Below are 7,856 nucleotides of genomic sequence, written 5' to 3'. Positions count from 1 at the left end.
GCAACACTTGTCGTTGGTTGACTTGTTATGATAGCCATTCTGACAAATGTGAGGTGGTACATGATCGTCATTTTGATTTGCATCTCTCAGATGATTAGTGACTTTGAGCATGTTTTCATATGTCTCTTGGCTTTCTGTATGTCCACTTTGTAGAAGTGTCTATTTAGGCCCTTTGCCCATTTTTTTTTTAATATATTTTATTGATTTTTTACAGAGAGGAAGGGAGAGAGACAGAGAGTTAGAAACATCGATGAGAGAGAAACATCGACCAGCTGCCTCCTGCACATCTCCTACTGGGGATATGCCCGCAACCCAGGTACATGCCCTTGACCGGAATCGAACCTGGGACCTTTCAGTCCGCAGGCCAAGGCTCTATCCACTGAGCCAAACCGGCTTCGGCCCATTTTTAAATTGGATTGTATGTCTTCGTTTTGTTAAGTTGTATGAGTTCCCTATATATTTTGGAGATTAACCCTTTATCACATGTATCATGGGCAAATATGTTCTCCCATGTATTGGGATCTCTTGTTATTTTGATATTGATTTCTTATGCCATGCAGAAGCCTTTTATTTTCATGTAGTCCCATTTGTTTATTTTCTCCTTAGTTTTCATTATCCTGGGAGATGTATTGGTAAACATATTGCTACAAGAGAGGTCTGCGATTTTGGTGCCTATGGTTTCTTCTAGGACTTTTATGGTTTCATGTCTTACATTTAAGTCTTTCATCCATTTTGAGTTTATTCTTTAAACCACAACTTTCTTAAGCTTGATGATAGTTAGTAAGCTTCTAGTGAGTCTACAGCTTTTGGAGTTAGACCTCAGGTTAATAATTATCCTTCTCATTCCTCAGTGTAAAATAAAAATGCCAAGATTAACTCACTTGGAGACTCAGGACTGTCTCAGTCAGGTCTGACTGTTGCACCATGGTAGCCAACAACAGTTCAGACATAGTACCTTATGACAACCAAGGTTCGTGCTCACCCTAATCGCAATAAACTTGTAGGTAAGACTCTGGACCTCTGCTCTCCATAGTCCTATTTCAAACAATGCTGGTCACTAGAGTGGTGGAAAGTCATGCATGGACTCTTAAAGCTCCCGCCTATAGGTGACCTTTGTCACTCTATCCACATTGCATGGGCCAAAACAAGTCACATGGGCTCACCTGATTCAAGTGGTCAGGAGGGAAAATCCCAACATATTCCCAGAAGGGAGCATGGGAAGCAGTTGGGAAAATCACACACTGAGGACCAGACCATGGGGAACATTTGAAAGACACTATTCATCACATACCTAAAAGCACCTGGAAAGAAGTTCAGCTGAATTGTGGGTAGGAGGAAAATAAACCTACAGTTCTCTCCTTTTAATGGTGTGTGCACTTGCTTTGAAACAATGCCCATTCCAAAAAGTTAATATTCCCATCTCCTGTGGCAGTAACACATTCAAGGGCCAACAGAGAGGGAGGGAGGTTTAAATCAGATGAACTAGTGCTGGCTATGGGTCTGATTCTCTGCTACCTGCTCAGAGCACAAAATGAATAAGACACTGTTCCTGGTCTTAAACAACTCAGAGTTCATGAAAGAGGTCATCAAACGAAGAAACAAATTAATTGCAAGGTGTAGCATCATAAAGTTAAGTGCACAGGCTTCAGAATCAAAAAGACCTGAATTTGCATTCCTGGTGCTAGTTGCTGCAGAGTCCATAATCATAGCAGCCTCCCTGAGAAGGCTTGTGAGAATTAAAGTAGGTGATCCATGTAAAACATTCCTAGCCTAAAATAAACACTGGATTGGAATAAAAGTACAGGTTGTTGCAGGAGCACAGAGGGGCCTCAGCCCCAGCAGCAGGGATCATGTCCTGTAAAGCAGCACCTGCAGGGTGTTCTGAAAGGTGAGTAGAATTCCACGAGGGAAGAAGGAGGTCAAAGACCCTCTTAGAGTAGTGAAGGCAGTAGGCCCATGGTCCAGGGCCTACATCAGAAGCAGAGCAGATCGGGCTCAAACCCTCTTTGATGTGTAGTAGTTGTATGACCATGGGACAGCAGCTTTACTCCAAGCCCCAGTTCCCTGACATCTTCCTCACTCAGTTGGCATGGATATCATATCCCAAGCTAGTAGGTGACAAATTGTAGATGAAATAGCCCTAGCCGGTTTGCCTCAGTGGATAGAGCGTTGGCCTGCGAACTGAAAGGTCCCAGGTTCGATTCCAGTCAAGAGCACATGCCCAGGTTGTGGGCTCGATCCCCAGTTGAGGGCGTGCAGGAGGCAGCCAATCAATGATTTGCTCTCATCATTGATGCTTCTATCTCTCTCTCCCTCTCCATTCCTCTCTGAAATCAATAAAAATATATTTTAAAAAATTGTAGATGAAATAAAGGAAGGCTTGAACATGTGCAATGAATGGAGGTCTGAGAAGCTATCTACACTCCATGTTTACCCACGCCTCCATTTTTATGATAGAAAGCACGAGATGCTCCTGTCATTTTTCCACGAATAGCTGGTGAGAGAGAAAAGCAGTTTCATTGGCCAGGGTTGAAGACAAGGGCAAGAAAAAAGTCGTGTGTTTGTTTTTAGTTATAAATGGTAGGCTCTTTGATAGCAAAAGAAGGTAATTGACTCTTAGTTCCGACTAAACTTAAGAGGCTTTAGTTTGTGCCAAACGAAAATTAAATAATTAGCAAGGAATGTTTAATTCCAACATCCTCGGCCAACTGCCTATTTCTCCATACAGATGGGCCCCCAGGGAATGGAGAGGATGTAACTGCAATTAAATAGGTGCATAAACCTCACAGCGAGCTGTCACTGCAGTGCCAGACCTTGGCTGGGATCTATTCCGGAGCACTCACCGTCCCCCGTTTATGGTGTGCTCCAAGAAAAATGAATCAAATGGTGGGGAATGCTCCCAGACTTGCCCATTCTTAAAAAGTAGATGTCAAATAAAGCAGGTGCGTCTACAGAGTCCTTTATGAAAGATTATTGTTATGCAAACCATAGCTGAGAGGATGATTTTTTTTTAAGGTTTCAAAGTCCAAATTAGGGAAGATGAGATGTTGAGATGTGGAATATATGTACTATATCAACTTACCTGGAATTCTCAGAAGCACTACTATCTTGCCTATAAATGGAAATATATGTCTACACACATTTACCGCGCATTTACTATATTTTAGGTCCAGTGCCAAGTCCTGTGAATATAATCCTGAATAAGATATATGTCCTTCCTGTGTTTCTGTATCATTCAGGATTAAGTGCAGCTACATATAACAAAAATCCAATAAACACACACACACACACACACACACACACAACGTTTTACACCAGCTAGAAATTTATTATTTTTTTTTTGGTGGGGGGTAGGGCGGGTAAAAGAAGAGGTGGAAGAGGCAGTCCAGATGGAAATGTCAGTTCCACAAAGTCAGGGACCCAGGCTACTCCCATCTCATTGTTCTGGCCAGTGTAACAGGATGCTATACAGTCCAAAATGGTTGTGTTAGCTCCAGTCATCATGTCCACATCTGCCGGGGTCCAACCCCAGCAGGTCCAGGGGTCCCCAAAGGTGTGGACGGAGTCGGTGAAGAAGGAAGGACACGGAGACAGGGTTCAGTTGATCAGCAGCCTAGCCAGGATCTCCAGCCAAGTTCTGGTCCGGATCTCCAGAGAGGTTCTGCTTAGGATCTCCAGCCAGGTTCTGTACAGGTTCTCCAGCCAGGTTCAGTCACCAGGTTCTCCAGTCAGGTTCAGTGTCCAGGTTCCAGTCAGGTTCTCCTGCCAATCTCTGTAGTCAGGTTCAGTCCAGGATCCCTTGCCATGTTCTCCCGCTAGGCTCTGTCTCTAGGCTCCGAGGCCAGTCCCTCTCCAGGATCCTCCGGCATGCTCTCTCCAGCGAAGTTCTTCTGTCTCTAGGCTCCGTGTAGGTTCTGTCTTCTTGATTCTGTTCTAAGTTCTAAGTGATTCTGTCTTGTTACAACTGTATTTATACCAGTTGATTCAATCCTATCAATCTCTATTACAAAGGTTAGGGCGTTTCTTATCTCCATTCCAGGGAGAAAAGATTATGTAGTTTAAGCATGATTGTTTGTAGTTAAAGGGATTAATTACCCGCCTGGCTCTTAGTTGAGGGGTTTTATTCCCTCCCTAACTTCAGGGGAAAATCCCTACCTGGGGATTCAACCTTTCTCGGAGAGGTGACCTTGGTTAAAACACAGCGCCAAGAAGGTGAGCAAACATATTAAGAACCGTATGCCATATATGCCAGGTCCCTTGAAACAGCAAGGATGGACCGGCTCCCGGCACACATCCTAACCAGCAACAAGGAATTAGGGGCAAGAAAGGTTATCCCTCCCACCTTTGAGGACATGTTACAAAAACCAGTTATTTCCCAGCTTCAAGGAGACTAGGAATTATATAGTCTCTAGTATTTCTTCTGGTTGGTCATATACCCAGCTAAGAATTGAGAGTAATATTACTAAGAGGGAAAGCAAGAACTAATATTGAGGGATAATTAACAGTGTTGCCACAGGATTAAAGAGCTTGCTTGCTTTCTTTTCTCCATTGTCTTATTTATAACTAAATCATTGAGGTAGCATCATTCTCCTCCAGGAGGAAGGAAAAGCCCTGGGCACAAGTGTGTTACAGGAAAAATTTGTGTACAGAAAACACTTTACATGTTTTCTGATCTTTCAGATTATTAAGAGCTGAAAGTCTTGTAGAAAAACCAGAATGAGAAAATATAAAAATATCAGAGAACTTTTAAGGAAGTCCCTCCAGGAGATAATGGTTCAAACTCTTGAGGAAAAATAAACTTGGCTGCTATATATAAAAAGGAATTCCATTAAAATTAAAAAATTGAAATATAAAATAAATTGAAAGTATTCTACAAATTAAATTTAGGATGTTACATACTTAATCTAGTGGTAAATAGGGTCATAAACAGAACACATGCACATATGCACATACAAACACACACAGATCATACCATGCATAGAGGTGGCATATTAGGAAACATGTTTAGAATAATTACATAATAATTATATAATAAATCATACCCTTAGTGTAAGAAAAAAATAAACAAAATACAAAGGCAATTCATAAAACAATTACATTTTGTTTAAGAGAACTAAAATGTAAGTGCAGTCAAAAACAAATAAACAAATATAAAGGGAGAGAAAAAAATCACAATAAAAATGATCAGGGTTATTATGACTACCATTCCACTCAATGACCCCGAATTCTAATACTGCACTTCATACAAGACATGTGGACCCATTTCCTGTATCTATACTCCACAGACAATGTAAGGGACCTTGAGGAGTCATTTGGACTGTATCTGATTAAGTGCTGTTTTCAAAATTTAAACATCCTATAAAATGCAACTTTACCCAGAGTCGGTGAGGTTGGGGAGACAGACTTTCTCGCCCACAGATGGTGGAGAATACAAGTTGATAGACGCTTTCTTGATGGTAATTTGGAACTGCATGAGTCCAGAGCCTGGGAGGTGTCTGAGAACTGTCGCTTGTTGAACAAGCAAGGGGACCGATTGTTGGCTAAGCTGGGGAAAAATCAGTGAAGCACTTCAAGAAGATAGGCTTGCTAGGTGGGAGTATTTAAACATTTTGGTTATGTCTCTCAGGGGGCTTGGGCATTTTGGTGGTCTCTGGGAGTCTATCGAAGGTTCCCCAGGTCTTTCATGATTTCAAAGAAAAAGGTTCTAAACAATTCTGTTTATATAGGTTTGAAATGTGAGCTTAATTTTGATTTATAAAAATCGGGTTATGGTTAGTGGTGATAAAATAACACAATTCGAAATAATGTCTTAAACATGAATAGTGAGCAGCTGAAGGCTAACAGAAAATGTGAGTCTGTGTGTTTTGGTTACAAGTGTGATGATTTTTCACACACAGTCTAAAAAAAAAGGTAATAGAAAGAATTGTGATGAATCTGAAAATTAGATTTTATTGAACCAGCCAGCTGTTCACTCTCAATTCTAAGTATTTTGTCTCATGTGAAACTGTCAAACAGTAGTATGAAACCACCACATTAAAAAATATCTCTAAACACAGTGACTTCTCTAGTAAATAAAATTATATTTTCCATAATAAGCACAAAAAATTGTTTTTTCCGCACAAAACTGATGCACATTGTTGCTAAAGGCAAAGAGAGCAAACTACAGTAGCATCCTTCAAAGTCGCATCCCTTACAGCATAACATGGAACAAATATCACTGAAAGCTTATGAAATGATCCCCAGTATAACAAATATTATGCTTAGAGAGATAGAGGAACAAGCTATTGGTAAAATTTCTTTATCAAATGATACAGATGGACACCGCACAACAACAGCAGCATGCAGTATGGAAGAGCCATTGCTCTCTCATAGACAGCCTCTCAACTGGAAAAAAACAAGGGTATGTCGCACATGAATCAGGTCCTGGCAAATCATGGTGCATGCAGAGGGAGAAGGGCTTGAAGAGCCTTTGTTGTATAGGAATTTGGGTAGTGGTATTCTGTGAAGTAAGATAAAGCTGGAAAAGGTGTATTGCAATAAATACTGATGGAGCATCAGACATGTATGCAAGAAGGAAAGGTATCATCATAATCACACAAAGATGCTTTATTTTAACACCAATTCACAGACTGATTTGTTCCAAAAAGGCCATTGTGAATGAACAATATTCCCCTCTGATCTTGATGAAATATTGAAGGAAATATTGACCTCTGTGAATACAACCAAATCATTCTTACCAAGTGTACTTTTTTTTTTTCCAATTTGCAATGTTAAGAAATGAAAAGGAGATTTAACTGTGGTAAACATACAATGCAATATACAAATGATGTATAATAGAACTGTACACTTGAAACCTAGATAATTTTATTAACCAATGTCACTACAATAAATTTAATAAAAATTAAAGAAAAAGAAAAGGGTAACGTATGCATAGAATACTCTTCTGTGTTGATGTATGCTTGCTGTGAAAAAGGAGATATGCACCCAAGTTTTTAAAACCAAACAGCATAGCAAACTACCCAAAGCAATCTTGAAAAAGAAAAGTTAGAAGACTCACTCCATCTGACTTTCAAATTCACAGTAAATCTACAAGAGTCTTGACAATGTGGTATAAATAGACCAGTAGGATAGACTCGAAAGCCCAGAAATTGACCAGCATTTATGTCGTCAATTGACTTTTTAAAATCATTTCAGAACATTTTCATCATTCCAAAACAAAACCTGTACCTGTTAGGTCTCACTACCTGTCCACTTCTCCCCTGGGAACCACTATCTAGTTTCTGTCTCTATGGATTTGTCCATTCTGCATATTTCATACAAATGAAAGTATACAATATGTGACCTTTAGTGTGTGGCTTCTTTCAATTAGTGTAATACCCTCCTAGCATTAGTACTTCTTCGTTAGTACTTCTTCATTCCTTTTTCATGGCTGATGATACTCCATTATATAGATATACCACATTCTGTTAATCCATGTATCTGCTGATGGACATTTGGGTTGTTTCCACTGTTTGGAAAAAATGCATAAGGCTTCTAACAACATTTGTTTTTTATATGAGCATATGTTTTAAATTCTATGGGTACCAAGGAAAGGAATTCCTGGGTCATATGGGAACTCTAAGTTTAACATTTTAAGGACCTGCCAAACTGCTTTTCACAGCAGGTGTACCATTTTAAGCAGAAATTTATAAGGGTTCCAATTTCTCCAAATCCTTGCCAAGACTTCTTACTTTACATTAAAAATTATTATAGTGATAGCTATCCTCATGGATGTGAAGTGGTATCTCATTAAAGCTTTGCTGTGCATTTCTCTACCAACTAATGATATTGAACACATTTTCATGTGCTTATTGCCA

The sequence above is a fragment of the Myotis daubentonii genome, chromosome 1 (assembly GCF_963259705.1).
Source record: "Myotis daubentonii chromosome 1, mMyoDau2.1, whole genome shotgun sequence".
NCBI classification, from domain to species: Eukaryota; Metazoa; Chordata; class Mammalia; order Chiroptera; family Vespertilionidae; genus Myotis; species Myotis daubentonii.
This window is presented reverse-complemented; position numbering follows the sequence as displayed.